This window comes from Narcine bancroftii, chromosome 4 (assembly GCF_036971445.1).
Source record: "Narcine bancroftii isolate sNarBan1 chromosome 4, sNarBan1.hap1, whole genome shotgun sequence".
Classification (NCBI taxonomy): Eukaryota; Metazoa; Chordata; class Chondrichthyes; order Torpediniformes; family Narcinidae; genus Narcine; species Narcine bancroftii.
The window spans coordinates 267,913,093-267,938,208 of record NC_091472.1 but is presented as its reverse complement, the minus strand read 5'-3'; the positions used below and the strand labels follow the sequence as shown (position 1 = coordinate 267,938,208).

The window sequence follows — 25,116 nt, the reverse complement described above, 5'->3', positions numbered from 1 at the left end:
GTATTTTGGTAGCAACCATCTTTGACTGAAAGAAGGAATATAAGTTTGCATTATATCAGAATCAGAAACATAATTTATTGTCATGAACGTCACAAAATGTATTGTTTTGTGGCAGCATCACAGGTGCAAAATTTTTATAAATTACATTAAAAACATTAAATTAGTGCAAAAGAAGAGAAAGTGAGGTCATGTCGGTGGTTCATTGTCCATTCATAAATCTGATGGCATTGGGAGGGAAGCTGTTTTTGTTCCATTTGAGTGCTCATCATCAGGCTCCTATACCTCCTTCCTGATGGTAGCACTGAGAAGAAGGTATGGCCTGGGTGGTGCGTGTCCTTGACGATAGAGGCTGGTCACTTGAGACACTGTCTCTTGTAGATGTCCTTCATGAAGTGAAGACTAATGCCCATGATGGTGCTGGCCAATTTCAGAACTCTCTGTAAGTCTTTTCCTCTCCCATGCATTAGCACCACCATTCCAGTCAGAATGCTGTGCACCTGTAGAAATTTGCAAGAGTCTTTGGTCATATACTATATCTCCTCAAACTCCTCATAAAGTATAGCCTCTGGCAAGTTTTCTTCATGATTGCATTGAGATGGATGCCCCAGGACAGATCCTTGGAGATGCTAACATCCAGGAATTTGAAACTCTTAAGACTATCCATTGCTGTCCTCTCGATGAAGACTGCTTTGTGTTCTCCTGATATCCCCCTTCCTAAAATCCATAATCAGTTCCTTAGTTTTGTTAATGTTGAGTGGAAAGTTGCTGTTGTGACACCACTCAGTCAGGTGATCTATATCACTCCTGTCCTCTTCTTCATTGCCATCTTTGATTCTGCTGATGACTGCAAATTTGTAGATGGTGTAGATCAGCAACTGTATCATTTGACATTTAATTTAGTGCCTTTCATTTGGAAAATATTCCATCCTGTCCATGGGAATATAACTAGTCAGTGGTGAAAATGACAAGTTTTCAGGTTGATGACTATGGGCTTGGGCTGGACAAATTTTAAAGAGAGAAATGAAAAGAGTAAGTTTAGATGTAACAGCTGGAAATGTATCCACTGATGGTAGTACAATGGAAGGGGTTGCAGTAAAGGATGGGGGGGGGGGGGGGCGAGGGGTGGAATGGGTGACATTTTTGGTGGAATACAGATCTATGAAAAGACTGTAAAGTTGGGGAGTGTTACTCTGTCCCATTTATTTTTGCTTCATCAAATTAAGTTATAGTGCATTCAGCTGTTTTGTTTAATTCAGTGCTGATCACTGCACAATATTATTATTTACATTTGCCTAATTAGTGACCTAATTTGGGTGACACAGTTAGTGTAGCAGTTAGCGCAATGCTATTACAACACTAGTGACCCAGGTTCAAATCCGGCGCTGTCTCCCAGGACATCACAGGCAAAACCCTCACCACCAGCGAGAACATCTATGGCAAACACTGCTGTCAGAGAGCAGCAGCAATCATCAAGGATCTACACCACGCAGCACCCACTCTGTTCTCGCTGCTACCATCAGGAAGGAGGTATAGGCACCACAAGACTCGCACCACCAGGTTCAGGAACAGCTGCTATCCCTCCACCTTCAGACTCCTCAACAATAAATTCAATCAGGGACTGATTTAAGGATTTTACTTTTGCATTTTATTTTTTCTCTCTCTGTATTGAACAGTCAGTTTGTTTATGTTCATTATCTGTTTATATGTATATGCTGCAGAGTCTTTTTGCACTGCCAATGAGTGGTAATTACTCCTCACCCACAGGAAAATGAATCCCAGGGTTGTATGTGATGTAATGTATGTACTCTGACAATAAATCTGAATCTGAAATCTTTATGGAGTTTGTATGTTCTTTCCTGCGTGGGTTTCCTCTAGATACTCTAGTTTCCCCCCACCCCTCAAAAACATACTGGATTGGTCGGTTAACTGGTGTATTTGGGGGGGCACAGGCAGTGGGCCGCAAGAGCCTGTAACCGCACTGTACATTGAAGAAAAATTATCCCATCTCTTCTTTTTTTGTTAGCAAAGTTTTGGTTCCTGCCAATGTGTTACTCCAGTGCTAACAGTTCTTTCTTTGCACAGAAAATCCAAACGCATGAGATCAATTGCTTCCTTTTTATCAACCCTGTTCATTGCCTGCTCAAAGAAATAAATCAATGTTTCTCTGTGGAATATATCTTCATGAAGAATTATGAATTATATACCCAGATGTCTTCCATTTCATCTCCATTAAATTCTAATGTATATTCAGAGTTAACTTTGACTAATTTTGTAATTGCATGTAAGATTTTCACTTTGAAATTCCATCTTATTTTGATCATTGATTCACAGGAGGGTTCTTTACTCTGAAGAACAAACCTAGTTTGTCCCAACTTTTCCTCATGGTTACCTTGTCTTCTTGTCAGTGCCAGAGATCTTTACATTGTGAGTAGGTGAGTGTCTCCTCTTCTCCTCAGTGACTGCTGAGAAACCAGACTGGCACATGGAGAAATAATGTCAAACAAACTGATAGCAGCTTAGAGTGGAGTGACATGTGAAGCCTGGTGTTATGCTCCAGAGAAATATTACAGATGCAAAGTATTTTGATGAGAAACAAGAAGAGGTAAAAAATAGAACCTGAGGAGATTTCAGTGAAGGCAGAGATGGAAAGAAGGGTTATCAGTAAATATTCTTAGTTCTTGCATCACTGTTTGGAGCAGAGTGAAGTAAAGACAGTACAACTCATATGAGCAATGGTGCAAAGTGGTTGGGAGAGGATGGCCATTTTATAGAGCTGAGAGGTCAAGAAGGGTGATAAGTTACAAACGGGTGGCTTGTGAAAAAAGGTAGATCGAAGATAAAAAAACAAGATTTTTTGAAATGGAAGTCCTTCAATGGCATCCAACCTGGTTTATGAACACCTGCAAACAAGATGGTCCATTACAAAAATCATACTCCAGATGGAACAGAAAGTGGTTGATGAGGAAGATTAAGAATTTTTGAGGTGTTTCACTTTGTTTACTGTTTATAAAAGGTTTATATGTACGTCCAATGCATGGTATTCATGTTCTCAATACCACCTTAAATATGGCTTCTCCTATATGAATTTACCTGCACAAGAGACTTCCAGGAGTCAGTGGAGATGTTGGAAACTTTGAGTGCATTCTCAAATCATTCCCTCTGTCTGTCTGGTAATCTCCTGACATAATGCAGAATAAACCATCAGGTTCAGGAACATGTTTTCAGGGATGCTAAAAGCAGCCCTACCTAATGAAGTTACTTCACTGTAACTAGGGTCTCAGTTCTCGATGCGTTGGCTCAAGAGGGAGCACTGACATTGCTTTATATATCCTTCCATTTAATTTGTGGAATTTTACAGAGGCGGGTTGATGGCATCTCTCTAGTGCCTTTGTCAATTATCCAGATCTCGAAATCAGCCATCCAATTAATCATGAATTTTAGACCATGTCTGAGTTCTTCCTCTTCAAATAACATTTACATCAGTCAATCAAAGGTTGGTGTTGAGAAGGTGAATTTCATCAATGAAGTGTGCATTCTCCAGGAACTGATTCCCAAAATATGGAAAGTAGCCCACGATGCCAGCAAAGAAATAATCTCCTTTTCGTTGACCTCAGTCAATTTGACAGGAAATTTTAAAAAAGTTATCTTTGTCCTCCTGGGCTATGGAGAAGAGAGCATGTTATGAACCAGTGATACTTCTTCAGGCAATGTCAGTGTGCGTATCTATCCTGTTTTACATGGGCAACAAGAAAAGGCAAGTTTAAGTTCTCTTGTGATGCAAGAAGAAAGGTAAAAGAGTCACAAGAATCATTAAACACATCTTTTTGTCTGAGATAACATTTTCACTTTGGAAATGTAATTGCAACATTTCAAATATGTGAGTGATTTTACAGATTACTAAATTGAATTATTTAATCTAAAATCTTGTGTACATAGCTATATTTTTAAAAGCAAGAATCATAGATAGTAGTTGCCATAGGAACACTTTTTGCCTGGTTGAACAGGTTCTTGGCTCTAACCTTCTGACTGTGCTTCAGTGGGATATCCGACTGGCTGATAATTCAAAGCATCTGGACCAGTCTAAGGCTTAGCAATTGTAGCAGGAGCCTTTGCGTAATCTCTCTCTTTTCCCTTACTTGGGTAAAACTCATGCCTGAACATTTTTTTTCTATTTGTTGGGCAAAATATAATTTTCACGGTGCAGTACCGAAAGCCGACAGCTCCCAGCAGATAAGACTGTGTTTTTTAAATGTTCGTGAACTAAATTTTTGGGTTGAATCTTAGCTTCCAAAAGCAAATGCATTGGAAACATTTCAGAGGTTTTTTTAAAAAAATGTGAAGTAGGAGAATAATCAAACCTGCTTACACCCTATCGTAACAATTGCTGGATAAGGACAGATAATTGCCCATAACCTCAGAGGAGGTTCACAAAGATGATAGCGGAAATGAAAGGACCATTGTACGAGGAGGTTTTGACTGCTCTTGGCCTGTATTATTGGAATTTAGGAGAATGGGGGGATGGGAGGGAATCTCAATGAAACATTTTGAATGATAAATGGTGTGGACAGAGTAGATGTAGAAAGGTTGTTTCCCACGGTGGGAGAGTCTCGGACAAGAAATGCATAGGAATTTCTTCAGAGAAAGTGCAGTTAATCTGTGGAATTTGTTGCCAGAAGTGGTTGTGGAGGCCAGGTCATTGCATGTATTTAAGACAGAGATTGATAGGTTCTTGATTAGCCAGAGCATCAAAGGTTAAGGGGAGAAGGCCAGGCAGTGAGGCTGAGTAGGGAAATGGATCAGCTCATGACTAACTGGCGGGGTAGACTTGATAGGCTAGATAGCCTATTTCTGTTCCTATGTCTTATGGTCTTTTGGACTTATATAGTTAATTAATTAAATATTATAAAAAGATGCTTGTTTTTGTTTTATTTGCACTATTTTTATTCACAGGAATTATGTTCTTAAATCTTGAATAAACCTGGATTTAAAAGGAGCCGTAACGGGTCAGGCAGAATTGATGGGAGAAGGGGGGTGGGGTGGGAGGGGGTGGGGTGAGTCAATTGATTTTTTGAAACAAGATCCTGCATCTGGACTGATGGAATAAAGGAGAGAAAGCCAGTACAATTGCCTTCTCCCCATGTGCATAATTACCCCCCCCCCCCCCCCTAAACTACCATATGCTGTCCTATGACCACCTCCCAGTAGGACTGTTCCCTGTAATCCTCCCCCACCACATCTTGGCACAAAACATCTCACACACTACCTTCCTCCCCAAATACATCTGCCTTTGTTTATGAGCCAAGATTCTTCTCTGGCCTGCCTGTCAACCTGACAGAATTGTATTTTAAAGTAAACATAAGAAGGGCAGAATCATTGAGATACTTGTTCTCCCACCGGGGTCCAATCAGTAAACTAAATCCTAGCTAACATTTTTCAAGTGAGTTCAAAGGGAACATATGATTGTACAAGACTCCTGATGGTGTAAGCAATGTAAATGGTTAAGGCAATAAACGTAGCTTCATCCCGCAACATTTTGCTGACTTTTCAAAATGCCAGTCATGAATGAGGTAGTTTTTTTTTCATTTTTGTCTACTATAATCAGCCTGTTGCATTATATTACATTATTTGGATAAATAATGCCTGCCATTCCTGATGATATAATGATACCTGCTGTCAGGCATTGCATGTGGATGTGCAGTTGAATGTTTTAGAATTATATATTTGGAATACACTCAGTTGAAATGGGTGATCGCATGCCATTCTAATAATGAGAAATACACAGGTAATATGTTCACTTCAAAGATATTGGAAGCAGTCTACATATATTGCAGTTACTTTACAGAAATTATTTTGTGCAATTGTATTCATAGTGAAAGAAAAGTGACTTGCTTTTACCTGAGCAGGTTGCAAATAAACACACTAGGTTCGGTGAACCACATTTCCCAGATGGGAAAAGCTCTGTCATGGCAATGAGTGAAATACCCACTTTGTTTATTAATGATTCAAGAGAAAGTTGGCTGGGATAATTGAACTGCATTGCTTATTATCAAGTGTAGCAAAATGCAGTAAGAAAAACTTTGTTTTGCATGTGATTCAGACAGTCAGCCAATTCTTAACTACTGCAGGTAGTCCTAAAGATAGAGTCATAGAGCATAGAACTAGGCTCTTCATTCCAAATGCCTACACTGACCCAAATGCTCCATCCACACAAGTCCACCTATCCTATATTAGCATACATGAGTGAGATTGAAAACTTGGCTGAATGGTGTACTAACAACAACCACTTATTCAATGTCACCAAAGCCAAGGAGCTGATTGTAGATTTTAGGAAGGGAAAAGCAGAGGTGTATGATCCAGTGATCATTGGGGGATCAGAGAAGGTGAGTACTTGAAGTGACTTGGAGGACCTTTCCTGGACCTAATATACTAATGTTATCATCAACAAAGCATGTCAGCACCTCTACATCCTCAGGAGTTTGCTGAGGTTCAATATGACATTGAAAGCATTGGCAAACTTCTACAGATCTGCAGTGAAAAGTTTGCTGACCAGCTGCAACACAACCTGGTATGTGGGCACCAATACGTCTGAGTCGAAAGATAGTAGACACAACCCAGTACATCACAGGCAAAACTCTTTCCACTATCCAGAAAATCTATGTGGAACACTGTTGCAGAGAGCAGCAGCAATTATCAAGGGTCCACACCACCCAGAACATGGTCTGTTTTCACTTCTGACATCAAGAAAGAGATATAAGTGCCACAAGATGTACCACTAGGTTCAGGAACTGTTGCTACCCCTCCACCATCAGACTTAAGATTCAGATTTCAGATTTATTGTCAGAATACACACATGACTACATAACATCACATACAACCCTGAGATTCTTTTTCCTGCTGGCGAGGCAGAATTACCACTTATTGGTAGTGCATTAAAAACTGTACTCAATGTTCACATGTAAACAAATAAAGAAATGTAAACAAATTGTGCAATGCAGAGATAACAGTCCAGTGAGGCATCAGTGTTAAGGATGGTCATGGAGGAGGTTTTGTTATCATCAATCCTCACAGAAAGTCGAGTGTCCAGTTGCTGAGGGGGTGGAATGTCTTGTACTTTGGAGATGGAGTTGTTTGGGACTATAGTGGTTAAGGTGGATCTGTAGTCAATAAATAGGAGTCTGACATAAAGTGTACTTGCTATCCAAGCGTCTGCGGGCTACATGCAATCTAAGAGAGATAGTGTCAACCATGAACCTGTTGCGAAGAAAGGAAATTTGTAGTTCCTTGAGACAGTCTGGGAGGCTGTAGTTAATTTGGACAATGACCAGCTTTTCAATGCACTTTATAATGACTCTTTGTGGAGTGCTGAGGTATCATTAAAATGTATCTAAATCTCTGTAAAAGGAGGTGGTTGATTGGTGCTAGAGCCATACACATGTATTAGCTGTTTGACACTGAGTAGAGAGAAATGTGAAAGTCTGCAGATGCTGTGATTGCAGTAAAAACACAGAAATGCTGGAGGAACTCAACATATCTCATAGCGTTCATAGGAGGGTACACGAGATACTCAATCCCAAATACTGGGCATAAGCTCTTTTACAAGCAATCTCTGTGTAAGGGATGGAATAGGAGCAAGTCACCGGATAGTTAAACCAAAGGCATGAGTTCAAATCCTAGCAAGGCAGCTAAGGATCTGTGATCTGATCAATTAAATGAAAATTTGGAATACAAATAAATTAATCTCACTAATACAATTTAAAAAACCCATTCTTATAAATTCACCCATGCCATGCAAGGAGGGAAATCACCAGTCCTTACTTAGTCTGGCTGAAGTACGACTTCAGACCTACCAAGGTGATCCCCTGTTAATGACCCTCAGAATCAGCTTACTTAAGGATGAGAAATAACTGGCCTGGCATAATGCTCATATCCAATGAATGAATTAAAGTCACTCACAAAGCCAACACAGAAATACAGAGTTTAAATTGGAGACCATTTAACCCTCTTATTGAAATTTGCACAAATAAAAATTTGTAAAAAAAAACAATAATTCCTTTAAAGAAAGAATGAGTGAAAACTTTTTGGTGGCATTGATTTTAATTACTTAATATTGGTATGCTAAAGGGCTGAAATCTCCTGCCATTTAGTTATAAATGGTTCTCAATAAATCATGTGATGTCATGTCATAACTATCCTCATCTGTATTTCGATCTGACGTTATTTGTTAATGTATATATTCTGGTATGATTTTAAATTACGTTGCTGCAATGGGATACAGACAGGAAATCCCAGTATGCCATGCAGGGGTTCAAAAATGAGTCTGTTCAAGGTAATATCAAGTATCCTATGACTTAGTACAAATATAAAACTGCTCTTGACTGCACCAGCATCATATTTCCAGTGACTTATCTATCTTTCTTTTCCTTTCCCCAGCAATGATTGGCAGGTTAGTGTTAATTAGTTCAAAATTAAGTCCGTTTTGTTCTCCATGCATCAGTCCCTTGGGGACTGGATTAAAATTTACTATAATCATTTGTCTTAGAAGCAGCATATATGAAATAAAGAAAACTTACATGCCATCTGTCTCAGTCAGGTTTGGATTCTGTTACGTTTCAATCTGTTGGATCACCAACGAGACCCCCAGTATGTTGTCGCCTCAACCAGCAGCAACAAAAGATGCAATTGAAAAGGGTTAAATTTTAACTCTAAATTTATTAATGACTATTAACAATATAACATCTTAACCCAATTGACCCCACTATAGTATCCTATAACAAATATAGATATCATATCTTCATAGACAGTGTGCATGTAAAAAATAACCCAGACCAAAATAATAATCAAAAAGAGAAAAAATTCCTCAACCCGCACCCCCCCACCCCGATCAGTGAATCAAGAAAGTCAGTACAAAAAACACAGTCGACAGAATTCAATCCCAAAGCTCAATGTCCAACTTCATTTTCCCCAACTGAATAACAAAAGGATGACGTATTGAACGTTGGAGAGAGAAACTTCATATGTGGAATTGCCGTAAGCTTACATATCCTTTTCCAAGGCCTCCTGAGATGACTTCCCTTGGTTCTCAATTTGTGGTTTGTAACCATTATCTTCTGAGGCATATGCCCTTCACACAGCTCTCCTGGTTGGTCTCCGCTGCTCGAATTGCTGCAGTTCTGCTGCACCAACTGCCATTCTGAATGTTCCATTCTCTCTCTCCATCTGCTCAGTTCGACCCAGCAGAATTCTATCCTTTATGATGACAGTCCACAGTCCAAAAGGTCAGTCCATGGTCCATCATAATTCAGTCTTAATTTCCAGAACTGAAAGGACTCCATAAATGAAAAGATTCATGAGCTTTTGTTTAACAGTGAACTTTAATGCCTTATTACTTCAGATATTTAAAGACAAAGGAAGAAGTAGAAGTTTTATTCTCATAAGTGGATATCAGCCAGTCCCTCTTATCATCAATACCAATATAAAACATTGTGGAGAACTACAGGAACTAATAATCATGATAAGTACAGTATTTACAAATGCTCACATTTGATTTGATTTCATTTCATTTGATATTCACTTCTATTCTGCATGCAATTAACTTTAATGAGAATTTTAGAAACTTTAATTTTCTTCAGTCCAATCTGAAAATTATATCAAAGTAGAAGCAGAAACATTCCCATTTAGAATTACCATACATGCCAGTGTATAAGATGACCCATAACACGACCGCCTGAATTTCCACCTAAAATGTAGGTTTTGAGCTATACTCACAGTAAGACTACCCCAAGTCTTGAACTTACATCTGACCAGTGGACTGTTGTTATTATGCTAATTCACAATATTTTAAAAGCAAATTACTCAGTAAAGGTTGACATTTTTAGTTGCATATTTTAAAATAAATGACATTCAGCTCCTTTAATAGGCTATTTAAAGCCTGAACGGAGTCAATGGCAGTCGGACTGGGCAGATGGACCCAAGGGGGACTGCCGAGACTTTGCTGTTAAGGCTCGTATTTTATACTTGCTGTGGGAGAGTGCAGACACTTCACAGTCAAGGTTCGGATTTTTTATGGTGGATAAGACAACTCCTGGTTTTGGGGTGCCATTTCAATAATCAAGGACTATTTTACATGCCAGCATATATGGTAAAAGATAAGGTCAAAAAATAAAATTCCAGATTTCTCTATTAATGATGCAACATTTTGTTCATAATTTATCTTGTCACATATACATTTCCAAAGCACATTTGCAGTTTATGATTTTGTTTAAAATTTTGAAATTGGAAAAGGACATCAGGAAGAGAGATAATGTCCCGCAAAATGAATTTAAGGAGTTACGTGGTACTTAATAAATTAGGACTTCTGAGGTTGTAATGTCAGGCTTTCTCATCATGTCACGAGCTGGCAAAACAAGAAATGGAGATGGTAATACAGTTAGGTGTATTGTGATGGAATATTTGGGAATGTTTTTGGGAGATAAATTGGTAAAATTAGAGTAGGTTACATACACAAACTTTAAAACAGATCTTATTTGAAATATTGGATAATTCATATCCACAGCACTTTGCAGAGGAACTGTGAGGAATGCTATGCACATTTCACAAGTAAGTGCTAATTGAAATGATGTCATAGAACAAAGAAGTAGTAATCTTATGGGAGTGTATTATAGACCCCTAATAGTCAAAATAAATGAGCAGTAGGGAGTTCACAATTAGCTGTAAGAATCAAAGGCTTATAAGAGTAGGTAATTTCAACTTCCGTCATATTGACTGGGACTACCAAAGAGCAAAAGGCTTAGATTGGACAGAATTTGTTAAATGTGACCAGGAAAGACAGTTCAGCACAGGACCTCTTCAAAAATGAGGTAGAGAAAGTGATTGTTGTCAATGGGGGAGCGCATTGACACCAGTAAACACAATATTATTAATTGTAAATTAGTTATTGGGAAAAGTAGGACAGGTCCACAAATTAAAATACAAGATTGGGCCAAGTCTAGTCTTGATGGCATTGGACAGGAAATTGGAAAGTTTGACTGGGAGAGGCTGTTTGTGGGTAAAGAAATATTTGGTAACTGGGAGGCTTTTAAAAGCGAGAAAGGGAGAATTCAGGGACAGCACGTACTTGTTAGAGTGAAGGGCAACCTGTTTCATGAGAGCTATAGAGACTCTGGCCAAGAAAAAAAGAAAGTGTGTCAGGTATAAACGGATAGGATTAAGCAAATTCCACAGAGAATTAGGAGCATGATTAAGAGGGAAATCAGGCTGACAAAAAGAGGGCATGAATTGCTTTGGCAGATTAAGTAAAGGAGAAACCTTAGCAATTTTACAAGGATATTGAGAGCAAAAGGGTAACAAGGGAGAGACCAGGCCCATTGACGAATGAAGTTGGCATCAAGATTTGGAGCCACAACAAATGGGAGAGTTCTTAAATGAATAATTCTCATCTGCATTTGTAAATGCATGCTCGGACAGGTCTGGGATGGGTATGGAGGATATGCTCTGAATGCAGGTCAGGGGGACAAGGCAGAAAAATAGTTTGAAGAAACAAAAAAAAAGAGCTGATGGCTGTTTCTTTGCTGTAGTTTTCTATGGTACTATGGACGTTAAGCAATTAAAAAAAAATGAATTATGATGTCTTAAAACATACCCACATTTCACAAGAGGTAGTGCAAACAGTCTTCAAGCATCTTAAAGTGGATAGATCCCAGGTTTGACCAAATATTTCCAAGGACATTGCTTAAATTGATGGAAGATATTGAAGGGGCCCTAGAAGAGCCCCTTTAGTCATGGGTGAGGTACTTGGAAGTCTGAATTGCAGATAATGCTGTACTTTGAATCTTGAATCTTTAGTCAAGAAGGACCACAAGGACAAGCAGGAGAACTACAAGCCAGCGACTCTAACGCCAAAGGTAGAAAAGTTAATTGAGAGATTTATCAGGAACAAGATCCACCAGGATTTGGAAAGGCAATGACTCATTAGGGGTAGTCAGGATGGACTTGTGTGGGTGAAATCATGCCTTAGTGAGAATTTTGAAGAAGTGTCAAAGAGAATTAATGGGGACAGAGCATTTTGACATTATCCACATGGATTTTAGCAAGGCTTTTGAAAAGGTTCTGCATGGTATACTAGTCCAGAAGATTAGATAGTATGGGATCCAGGGTGAGTTAGCAAATTTGTCTTGGTGTTAGGAAGCAGATAGTGGTAGTGGTAGTGCAGAGTTGTTTTTCACACCTAAGGCCTGTGACCTGTGGTATTCTGCGAGGATTTGTGCTGGATCCACTTGTATTGTGAAGGGTCACGTGACAGCACTGCCTCCACCTAGTCGAATGACACACCACCTGCCAATCAAGGTTTGGCCCTACCCCACCCATTAGTACACACCTTGCCATTGACCAATCTAAATTTCTTTGTACTTGGCGTTAGGCCATTGGCCTTTGTAATCACCCTAGCCTTTCTGGCACTGAGCCATTGGCTATTGTAATCGGATTAACCTTGTTAGCACAGAGCCATTGTGACCCTGCTAATGACCTGGACCCCCCCCCCCCCAGGCCTCCAGCATAAAAGTGCCATGTGTGTTTTATTCTCCCTCTTTTCCATCTTGGGACCACCCTGATTCATTCCAGGCCTAGAACCATGGAAGGGTACTGGAGAAATTATTGGTAAGATGTGCACTGTTAATAGAGTTGGGAGCATTTAATTAGTATCCTTGGTAGCATAGAGTCATAATTATGAAATCAGATTGCGCATAATATCAGATCTGAGTCAAGGGGTGGTGGGGCCTCATATTGATTTTTCCTTAATTATTGTATGTACCCAGATTATTGTCTGTGTGTGTGTGTGTGTGTGTACTTTGTTCCCATGTGATTTTCCCATGTTGTTATTAATTGTACATGTGTGTTTCATTGCTGCTATTACTTTTCCCACACTTGCTATTAAACTGTGCGTGTTGTTTATTCCCCATGCGACTTTTTCCCATGCTCGCTGTTAAATTGTGAGCATTGATTCATTGCCACTACTAATTTTCCATGTTCTCCCCATGTGTGCGTGGATTTCTTCCAGGTCCTCCGATTTTCTTCCACACTTCAAAAATATTTTGGATTTATAGGTTCATTGGTGTATTTGGGCTGCACGGGCTTGTGGGCTAGAAGAGCCTGTTACTGTGTTATATCTCAAAAAAAACATTAAAAATTGATCTGAAACTACCCTTTACAATGATCAGGAAAAACAAAAAAATACATTCAATTCGTCGGCCTCGGTTCGATTTTACCCTCAGGTCACACAAGAAAATTCATTCTAACTCAATGCACCAGCTAATCCCCTTGTATTTATGTCACACAGTGATTTTTTCGCTCTATGATGGAAAGGATCTAAGAGGCATTTGACTGATACTGTTGCTATTATCCTTACAGTCATGGTTCTTTGAATTTCTTTGGAAATTTATCACTGAAAATGAATTAAAACCTGGACTGTCAATCCATAAAATATGTGCTAATGGCAACATTTTATTAACACTTGGAACAGATAGGACAAAGCCATTACGGTCAATTAAGGATGAAAGCACATACACATATTCTCAGGCTGATACAGCCTTTGTAATTATTATTGCTTATGCGTTTAAAATGACTATTTTATAGCCAGAGTTATGCATTGTTGCATGAGGGATGATCGCTTTCTTGGCATTCTCCGGCCACAGGCAAAAACCGCAGCAGATAAATTAATAAACTTTAAATCAGTATTCAGCAGTCTCGGGTAGATGTGTGCAGTGACCAGTTAAGTGTGCAATCCGGGACATATGCATTTGAAAACACTTGATTGTCAGCTATTTTTATCCAGAAGGAATTCTAAAAGCATAAAGGTTTCTCCGTACTTATGATCAACTTCCAGCTGATGAAAAATGTAATAATAAAAGTATAATAATTTTACATGGAGTGCATTAACATCTGAGTTGGCTTGAAGGGAAATACTTCACACAGCAATGTAAAAATAGTCCATGGTGTATGTGCTGATGTGGTGTTGGAAGTCATTTCAAAACAACTCTCAAAAGAAGGATTGGGTAAATGCAAGAAGAGCATCATGTTGTCATATGCAATGATTCTGTATGTTCAGAAAAGCTCCAACCAGCATTGAGATAATATCAACGGCTGCTGCTCCCTCTTACCGGTACGGAACTGAAATTTGGATCGGCAGTGTGTCTGGATCCTTACAACAATGAGTTTCAGCTTTAATGTTGAATTCCTTCAACTGACCATATTGATGCATGCTGTATCACCTTGTGTAGGTTTTCAACTGCCACTTGAACTGAAGTCCGAGACTTTACCTGCCATTTAAAATGCTGAATGCCTGGAACTGCCTACTTTAGGTGGCACAACCTAATTTCATAATTATTGACATTGGGAATACAATTTTTTCCACAATTTCTCCAGAGTCTGTTGTGATATAACAGCTGCGTGGCACTGCCATTTTACAACATTTTTCCTCTTGGGATTTCCAAAGCTATTGGAAAAAATAATAAAATGAAATCAGTGAGCAAAGATCAAGATTTCATACACAACTGCTGTACCCAACTAAAGAAAGGTGAAATTTCTCTTTGCTACTAACGGTGCTGTGCCTTTGTGACGACGAGCATAATATCAGATGTGACAAATTTGATTGACAGGTATCCCCTATCTCTTCTCCTTTTCTCTTTGTACATTATGAATGATTTGATGATAAGACCAGCGTAAGGTGTGATCCTCAGCAATACCTTGAGAAATCTATCTTAAGAATATTTAAGATTCAAGATTCCTTTAATGTCATGTACAGAACATGTAATATGACACAAAATTGCCTCCTGCCTGCCGTCATTAGTGTCACTTCGCACCCCTTGCAGTTTCCCAATTTCAGAGTATTTTTCTGAAGTAATCTATACATTTCTGAAATAAACTTATTAATACCTCCATTAGTTATTAATACTTCCAATTCATTCTGTTTACGTAAAGGTAAATTATGACCTAATTTTTTAATTAAAAAAAGCTCTTGATAATAAGCAAAAAGTGTATTATTTGGTGTATTAAATTTCTCTTTCATTCTTTTGCCATATATCACTGAATCGTACACTTCTGGTTTTCTCTTCCTGAAGTCAACAATCAGCTCCTTGATTTTAGTGACATTGAGTTCGTAGGCTGACTCATCAACCCTTTTTATCCAACCCACAGAGGATCCTGATTCCATGCATTGCTTTTCATTTTAATATTGTTGCATCAGTTACATATACACACATCACAAACCTATTAATTGTTCAAGGCAGTGGCTATTATATTTTAAGTGATTCAATGGGCACAAAGACATATTCTGCTATGTAATTTTCTTTGCTCATGACATTGTGTGGGTGGAAAGAATTGACCATAGATGCAAACAATTTGCATTTTAAATATTTGGACCTCTACTATTCAAGTAGTCAATATTTTATATCTATTATAATTCTCTCTGTTGACTCATCCATCAAATGTGATATTACTGATGTCAATTTAATTCCACATTTAAAAATCTGTTTTACTAAAAAATGCTCAGGTTATTATGGTGGATGTTACCAGCTGTAAGCAGATTTGATGTGTACCAGTGAAATACTGTTGTCGTTGGAAAAATAAAATTAAGCAAAAAGTAGAATCTATACCATTGTTGCCAATTGTCATCAAGTTACAAACATGGCACCTTCTGTGATTGAATTCTGGGGAAGAAAAAATATATTTGCTTTTTTTTTTGCACTGGATGGAGATGTAAAATGTGCAATGCTACCCTTAACTGTGTTAAAGAAAATCGTACAAGACTCAAAAAGCCATGTCCAATTCGAGCATATGGTGATCTCATCCTCCACTGGACATGTCTCAATTATATTCTCTGAGGACCAGAATTTGATTGAGAATGTCTGATCTTTCAGAACAATTAGTAAGTAGATAATTGAATGTTTAAAAAATGAACATCATGTTTTAAACATTCAAGCTCTGATATTTGAAATGAATTTATATGCTTCTGCAATGTATTTTTATTGTTTATTAAAACAATAAAATAATTATGTGTGTTTCTGCCTAACCAAAGCAATTTAACTATACTGTATTTAGCTGTCTCACATAGTTAGAGACAGCATTGATTGATAATTGCCAAATTTCCCAGGATTCTGGAAAGATCCCAGCAGATACAAACTGCAAATATTATGATGCTTCTATTCAAGAGAAAACAGGGAAGGCCTGTTAGCCTGATATCTATCAATGGGAAAGTTCTGGAATCAATTATGAGGCAGAACATTTTCCAAGTCATATGCAGTCAACATGATTTCATTAAAAGAAACTGGTATGTGGTGTCGTTACTGGAGGTTATAACATACTAGGTGTCTAAAAAGAAATTAGGAAGATCAGGATTTCCTCAAAGCACATGAAAAGGTTATGTAGATCAGAGTTTAGAGTATTAGTTAAGAATGAATAGGTACTAGAGAACAAAGCTTCGATAAATGGATCATTTTCAGGATGGCATACTATTACCAGCAGGGTACCACTGAAATCAGTCCTCATTGCATACAATATGAACTAATGTTGAAGATTAAGTGACAGAGCGCTTTGCAGGCAAATGTATTGACACAAATAAAATAAAAAATAAAACAGAAAATCGAATATGATCTATTTTAAGTAAAAGTGTATTGAATAATTTTACCGATAGTTTATAAGAAAGATTTGAGTTCCATTTTCATTTGTCCTTAAGAATATAAAATGAACAAGGAAATGTACAGATTGGAAAGACCATTTGGAATAATATGATCTGTTCCAATATTTAAGAAGTATTTGTTGTTGAAAAAAGAGTATGCAATATATGAGCCCATTCAGCCATTGAGTCCATTCTCCCATTCCATCAGGAGCTGATCCATTCTCCTACTCAGCCCCAGTCCCCTGCCTTCTCCCCCTAACCTTTGATACCTTGACTATTCAGATACCTATCAATCTTTCCCTTAAGTACACCCAATAATCTGGCCTCCACAGTTGCCCATGACTGTAAATTCCAGAGATTCATCACTCTCTGGTTAAAGAAATTCCTCCACATCTTAGTTTTAAATTGCACCTTTCAATCCTGAAGTTGTTCCCTCTTGTCTTTGACACCCCCACCCCACCACAATGAGAAACAACTTTGTCACATTTACTCTGATCAAGGCTTTTCAACATTCAAAATGCTGTTATAAGGCCCCCTCTCATTCTTTTGAACTGTAAGGAGTACAGCCCAAGAGCTGTCAAATATCCTTCATATGCTAACCCCTTTATTCCAGGAACCATTCTAGAAGTCTCTGAACCCTCTCCAATGCTAGCACATTCTTTCTTAAATAAGGAGCCAAAAATTCTACCCCGTGCACCAAGTGGCCATCATCAGTGCTTTATCAATCCTCAGCATCACATCCCTACTCTTGTATCCTATTCATCTAGATACAAATGCCAACATTATATTTGCCTTATTCACCTCCTGGTGGTTAACCCTTAGGGTATCCTGCACAAGGACTCTCAAGTCCCTTTGCATCTCTGAATTTTGAATTTTCTCCCCATCTAAATTATAGTCGGCCCTTTTATTCCTTCTACCAAAGTGCATGACTGTGCATCTTCCAACATCATATTTCATTTGTCTCTTTTCTCCTAATATATCTATTGGCAGCTTCTATCGATCCCCATCCTCTCTTCCCGAATCAGTCCTCAGACTGCAAACCTATTACTACCAAGAGTAGGAGGTACAATGCAACAGACCAAGATTTTATAAAGTCTGAGACATGACGTCTGCTCAACGAAGGTATCATCGAACCTAGCACCAGTCCATGGAAAGTGCAAGTGATAGTGGTAAAAGGGGAAAACAAGTCCAGGTTAGTAATTGACTATAGCCAAACTATTAATCGGTACTCATTCCCTCTCCCTCGAATTTTGGACATGGTGAATGATATTGAGCAGTATTGGGTCTATTCAACCATCAACCTGAAAGCTGCTTCTCTGTTTCCTCCTCACTACCTGCCCCTCCACCTATCTTTAGATAATCTGTAAATTAACCCATAAAGCCATTAATTCTGCAATCCAAATCATTAACATACAATATATAAAGTGGCCCCAACACTAAACCCTGTGGTACAACCATAATACCACTCTGTTTCCTGCCAATCAGCCAATGTTCTATCCATGCTAGTATATTTCCTGTCATTCTGTGGGCTCTCATTTTGTGAAGCAGCCTCATGAGTGATACCTTATCAAAGGCCTTTTGATAGTCCAAATAAACAACATATAGTTTTGTTACTACTGTAGTTTGCTATTGTTCATCATTCAGAGTGGAGATACATGTTTGTTTGCGTGCAATTCAAATGTGAGCAAATAATCAGTTTGCACCAGTGCCATTTTGCAAAAAAAAGCAAGGAGAAAAAGAAAGGGATGAAATTAAAGAAAGCAAGTCCCTAAAGAGACATTTATTGATTGAGGATGAGGTTATATCCACCAGTACAAGTCGCACTTTTCAATTGTGCCCCATCCCAACTCTCCAACACTCTGCAGCCTAGTGGAAGGCCTTGGGCCGCCATGTCTATCATACCTCGTACTCAGTCCATCGAAGCAGTAGGCCCTTTTCTGTCCCAGGAATTAACTGGGAATTTTTCCAGTGGAAAAAGCACATTGGCTGAATGCCAGTGTCAAATGGCATCATTTCATGCTGGGGATCAACCACCTCTCCCCCTATTCCTATCCCCGACATTTGCTGATGCTAGTGTGCTAATAAAACCAGTGGAAAAAGGACAGCAGAAGTCACCCATTTCCAATTGAAGGTAGAATAGTCTGATCCCTGGGGATGAGTGTGTTCAGTGGAAAAGCAATTGGTGTCCCAGTTAAGGGTGACCCAGTGGAAGCGACACAAATGGGTTCCAATTAACTGGGATGCCAGGGGATAGTGGGTGTTGTTACTTCTTCCTTTTCTTTCTTCCTTTTCCCAATTCAACTGATGCTAGCTTCAACCTCCACCCCATTTGCAATCAGTGTGATCCTCTGATAGACTTAGTGTGAGCTACCATCTTGGCCTCTGTCACAACCAACTACCAACTCATCCACAGCTGCCTTGATCGCCATCGCTGTTCAAACTGCTCCCCACATTACTGCCTCCCTATTTTGTCATGACTCCCCAGGCAGATCAGGTGAGAGTACTGATGTGGATGCCTCAGGTGTCGGAGCTGAGCCATGTCATGCTCTCTTGGCCCATCACTGCCACCTTGGACAGTTTTTGCATACTCCATGAAATGTTTATTACAATGAAATTTGAACTGCAGATCATCATTTGACCCTGATGCAGTGATGTAGGGAGAAGCATATTAAGGGGGTGGGGGGGGGGGGGGGAGGGCGAACGAGTGGCAGAGTATTCAATGAATGTGATATAAGCATGAGTTCTAGCAATAATAGGAGCAGGCTCCATTAATCCAAGTTGGCACCAATATGCTGGGAAATCAAAATAAGCAAGGCTTGAGAACAATAAAGGTGAGGTAGGGAGATTCGGAAAAAGGATACTCAACAATTGAAGAAAGACTGCAGAACATAGAAACAATTTAGATAAAAGTAAGTCATGGGCTATTTTAAGAATGAGATTTTAACAAAGTAAAAGAGGCAGTGTTGACTAAAATGACATCAGAAGGAAAACATAGTGCAGCTAAAGAGCACAATATCTAAATATGTAGGTGATTCACATCCAAATGTGTGAACTACTGTGTGTAATGATAACTTCAAGCATTTTCTAAAGTACTTACATTAAGCAAATTGGCCTATGGTTACCTGCCTTTTGCCTACATTGTTTTTTTAAACAGTGGTGTGATATTCGCTGCCTTGCAATCTACCAGGTCCTGCCCAGAGACTGGAGAATGTTGGTAAATTATAACAAATGCCTTCACTATAGCTTCTGCTATTTCTTTCAATATTCTGGGATGTATACTAACAGCACTGGGGTATCTTTAGACCCATCAGCTCTACCTCTTGAATGATGGTGATTGTATTGAGGACCTCCCATTGCATTGTTAACATCCTTTTGAAACAAATTAAAAAACCAATTACAACGACTGCAAAGGGAAAGGGAAAGAGATGAGTGAAAATAAACATGAGTCAATTACAATCAGATGATTTGGGAGCACATGCATCACAGAAAATTAACATTCAAGTACAGCAAGCATCTAAAAAAGCAAGAGGGTTAGAGAACCTCCAGACCACTAGAGAGAATTGGACACTAGTTTGTGGGAGCTTCGGTTGGATTTTAAATAGATGACTCCACATGGTCCTGAGTGAGTTCTGCTTTGGCTAATAAATATAGTTGTTTTAAAAGAACCCAAGTGTCTTTAGTACAATAAAAGGAACATCACAGTATGTTACTCTTTATTACAAAGGGATTAGAGTACAAGACTAAGACGGAGTAGGGAGGGTTTAGTACTTTACATCAAGGGCTGAATGGACTGCACAGTATTCTATGTTCTATGTTCTAAAGAAGTCTTAGGGTGAATATGTAGGACCTGATAAGACAACTAGACGTTGTTTAGGGTGGCCTGGTTGGCATAACGGTTAGTGCAATGCCTTTACAGTGCCAGCGATCGGGACCGGGGTTCGAATCTCATGCAGTCTGTCTATAAGGAGTTTCTACATTCTCCCCATGTCTGCGTGCATTTTCCCACAATTCAAAACCTACACAGGGGTGTAGGTTAATTGGATGTAAAATGGGTGGCATGGACTTGTAGGCTGAAATGGCCTGTTACTGTGCTGTGCATCTAAATTATAAATAAATTTGATAAGGAGATCAAAAATATATACAAATTAATAAAAGTTTATTAGATTCACCCCTAGGAAGAGGTAATTGTCCTCTGAAGGGAGACTGATTAGAATAGGCCTGTAATCTCTTGATAATGATAAATTCTTAAGAGATTTGAAAGACTAGATGCTGGGAAAATGTTTAAATGTTTACACTGGCCAGGGATTCTTGAACAAGGCCCACTAATACAAATAGATGAATTGCTTTGCACTGATATAAGGAGAACTTTTTTCAAAGGGGAACTTCCAATTTTTAAAAATTTTTAAATTTTAAATTTAGATATACAGCGTGGTAACGGGCACTTTTGGCCCACAAGTCCATGCCACCCATTGTACACACCAATATCCTACACTCCTGGAACATTTTGAGCAGTGGAAGGAAACCGGAAACCCTGGAGAAAACCGATGCAGACATGGGAAAATGTACAAATTCCTTGCAGAGAGCACGGAATTTGAACCCGATCCCGGCCCCGATCACTGGCGCTGCAAAGACGTTGCTTCGTGCTGCCCTAATCATTCATTGAAATTCTCTGTCCCTGCACTGAATGCTCATTTTGTTGAGAATATTCAATGCAGCAATTAATATGTTTTTTGGATGATGAGCAAATCAAGAAATTCTGAAAGAGCAGTCAGGTGCAGTTGCACCAGTGTAGAGTTCTTCTTCATGCCCTGTCCCTTGGGATCATGGATGATTTGTTTCCTTGATAGTTGTGTGGATTTTGGTTATTAAAAGCTGCACAGTCTTGCAATACTGGGCAGCAGGCATTGAACAGCACAGGTGGGGGATTATCTACTGCTATCTATGCATAACTTCTGTATATTTCTAATGAACAGTCTCAAGGTTCTTACTACCACTTCAAATACTCCTATTTCACTTTGAGATGTAATGGACCAGCGACTCCCAGAAGACAGTGGGATATTGCAAAGATGCTTTGAGTAGAGTCTTAATATTTTTCTCTTTCTGCCTGGTAATCACTTTCTTTGACAGAGCATATCTACCATACTATTAAATGGATGGAATCTACATTGTGATTCAGGGAACAGCTCTTCAATCAATATGAAGAGGTAGTTGTGGATAGTTGTAGCTGTCTCCTTTCATGAAGATGGCCATGAATGCATCATCTCTGATGTCCTTTGGCAAATCCTTCTCTTTTTTGTTGTGGCTGATGAGGTTGTAGCATTTCAACAGATCTATGGTCTACTCCTCAGGCATTGTATGGGGTCATGAGTTCAAGTAAAGGATGGCATTCAAAGTATTCTTTGCAGCAGCCATTGACTGCCTCTCTGACCCCTATGAATTTTTCTCATTGGGGTAGGAACTTGGCTGTTTGGGCCATGAATGGCCTTTTTGGTGCACTCACACAAGTCATGTTTGTCAGTGACTTGTTGAGTCTCTTGTGTTCTTTCCACCTACCATCAGTTCCTTAGGTCAGTGTTTGGCTGGACCTCTCCCTTCAGGTGCCTGTGGAAAACATTTCCTTTTCCTTGATGCACAGAGAAATTTCTAATCCAAGAACACATTATGTTTGCAGTTAATTAAATCCCTGATATGGATATGACTTTATGTAATGTTAAAGCAAGCCTAATATACTGAATGGCTTCTTCCCACTCACTCTTGTGGTGAAGAAGGCCTTTGGCACACTTGCCTTTATTAATCAGGGCACTGAGTATCAGAAGAGCATGAAATATTACAAGACGTTGGAGAGTCTGCGCTTGGTGTATTGTGTGCAGTTCTGGTCACCCAGCTATAGGAAAGCTATCACTAATTTTGAAAGGGTGCAGAAAAGATTCATGAGTGTAACAGGGATTGGTGGGGCTTCAATTATAAAGAGAGGCTGGGACTTTTCTCCATAGAGCTTAGGAGGCTAAAGGGGGAGCTTAGATAGGTTTACAAAATCAAGAGAGACACAGCTAAGTAATCATTGCATTTTCACCCATGGAATGGGGAATCTAAAGACATAGATTTAAGGCGAAAAGACTAAATGACTTGTGGCACTGACCTCTATGATCTTTGAGTGATGGTAATGGAAGCTATCAGATTGCACATTGCAGTGATAGTGGACCCATTCCAGTTTGCCTACTGTCCACACGGGTCTACAGATGGTGCAATACCCTTGACTCTTCACTCCATCTTGATCTCAGAGGCTGGTATATAATCTGTCCTTGCTGGGACTCAACACCCATCGCTGTAAATGAATTCTGGATTTCTTGACCAAAGGGTGACAGTCAGTCCAGGTGGCAGCAAAACCTCACACTGAGCACTGGTGCACTTCTGAGGTATGCACTCAGCTGCTACTGTTCACAATGCTGACTCACATCTGTACTGCCAGGTTCATTTCTAGCAGAATCATCACTTCTGTGGATGATACAACAGTGGTTGGCCTTATCATCAACAATGATGAGTCAGCTTACAGAGAGGAAGTTGGAAGGCTCTGGTGCAATATACAGTAGTGCAATATAAAAACTGAGTCTCAACAAGACAAAGGAGATGACTGTGGACTTCAAGAGGACAAAGGCCAACCATTCTCCACTAGAGAGTAGAGAACATAAAGTTCCTTGGTGTGCATATAAAGGATGACCTATCCTGGACCCAAAACACCTCATCATTAGTCAGGAAGGTGTGGCAGTTCCTACATTTTCTAAGGAGGTGGAGGAAGGCAAAGCTACCTGGCCCCATCTTTACGACTTTTTACAGGAACATCATTGAATATATCCTATCTGTCTATATCATTGTATGGTATGGAAGCATGTTGGGCCAAAGAGCCTGTTACTGTACCTCGGAACTCTATGATTCTGTGGCTTCTGTTCTTCAACAGGTCAACTAGCTTATTATTTTATCACCTACACCACCTGAGTAAACCCATGCACTGGTTCACATTTCAATTTAAAATAAATACACCTTAGCATGTGGAAACTGTCTGTGTTAAATATGAATAAAACAGAGAGAGTCTGGACCACTAATCCCAGTTTATTCATTTGTTGAAATAGCTTTGCTGGAACATAAATAATCCATGATCTCTCCACGTCTTGTTACGCTTAAGTCAATTTCCAAACCAGAGAAGAAGCCCTGAAGCAACGTATTGCAAACTTTGGAAATGTGAAAGAAAGTAGAAAGTTCCTGGAAATATTCAGCATGTCAAGTAGGTTCTATTCAAAGAGAAATTGAGTCAATTTTTCAAGTCATAATCTTTGTTAAGAATATTTTCACTCCTACCAATTGTATTCATCCTTGATTGTACAGTTATAACCTAATTAGAGCAATCCTGAAAAGTCCTTGAGAAATTCAGCAGATCACACAGCATCTATGGGAAGTGAAGGGGAATCAACATTTCGAGCCTGAATCCTTCAGCCAAAATGTTGGCTACTCTTTACTTCCTCTTGATGCTTTAATTCCTGCTGAGTTTCTCCAGGAATTTTGTGTATTTCATTCAATCCAGCATCTGCAGACTTGTTTGTTTAACCATAACCTCATTAAGTCAACCTTCTGGTCATTACCACTCCCTGCATGATGCATCTTTCTTCAAAAATATGACCCGGGTGGATTTCATTTGTTCATTCATTCTTAAAGATTTCCAGATTGTTTAGTAGTCTACGCCAGGAGGAAGATAGCGAACAACACAATTAACATGAACATATATAGTCTATGTTTAATTAAAACAAATTTAAGGCTGTGAGGCAGCGCACATTGTCACGGCGAACCGAGCCTGCTTGTATCACCACGTGGCGGGGCAGCCATGGGGAAATGGTGTCGTCAGAGGTTGCTCTCTGACGCCAACATCCATCCAGCGTGCATCCTGGGCAGCGATTATGACGTCACAATGCACCAGATGACTGAGCTCCTGCTGTCCCTAAAGGGGCGCGCTGAATTTGAATAAAAACAGTCGTTAACGACCATTGGTGTGGGGTAGCAGTGATTTCCTTCAGCTCCTGCAACCACCACAGCAGTTTCAAATAAACTGTGTATAATTGACACTGCTCAGTCCATCAGTGCTAGTTTATGCAATTCAGCATTGATACAAAACTATGTGAATTGTCGCTGTATGGTTTTCCCTTCACCACAAATATTCTCAGAGAACATAATATCTTAGTTCCTAGTTAAGAAGGGAAGATATGATCTGGCTCTTCAATGATGCATTAAGGCTCCAAGTAATATGATCTGTTTTGTTCAGAACAGGATATTGAATAGGCAGAATTGTAGGCCAAAAGACTTGGCGGTATTGTCTATAGATTGTACTCATTCCATAGATAGATAAAGGAATATAGCATATTGCAGTCAGAAGATACTTTGTTAAAGAACCAAGTGGTTGATTT

The 25,116-nt window shown here is 39.2% G+C and overlaps 1 long non-coding RNA gene across 8 annotated transcripts in view; it reads right to left on the bottom strand.

Annotated features, from left to right (window-relative positions):
- LOC138761951 (uncharacterized) overlaps nt 1-9,318 on the bottom strand; it is a 70,772-nt gene extending 61,454 nt beyond the window's left edge. For 2 of the 8 annotated variants that reach the window (XR_011356649.1, XR_011356650.1), the window contains exons 1-2: nt 9,038-9,313; nt 8,571-8,652 (exon numbers count right to left, since the gene is read on the bottom strand). This is a non-coding gene — a long non-coding RNA (uncharacterized lncRNA). Of the gene's footprint in view, nt 1-50; nt 3,729-8,570; nt 8,653-9,037 lie in introns of those variants that run through there. The other 6 variants (XR_011356645.1, XR_011356648.1, XR_011356643.1 and 3 more) reach the window with 5 other exon arrangements.
- Between the last annotated feature and the right edge of the window lie 15,798 nt (nt 9,319-25,116).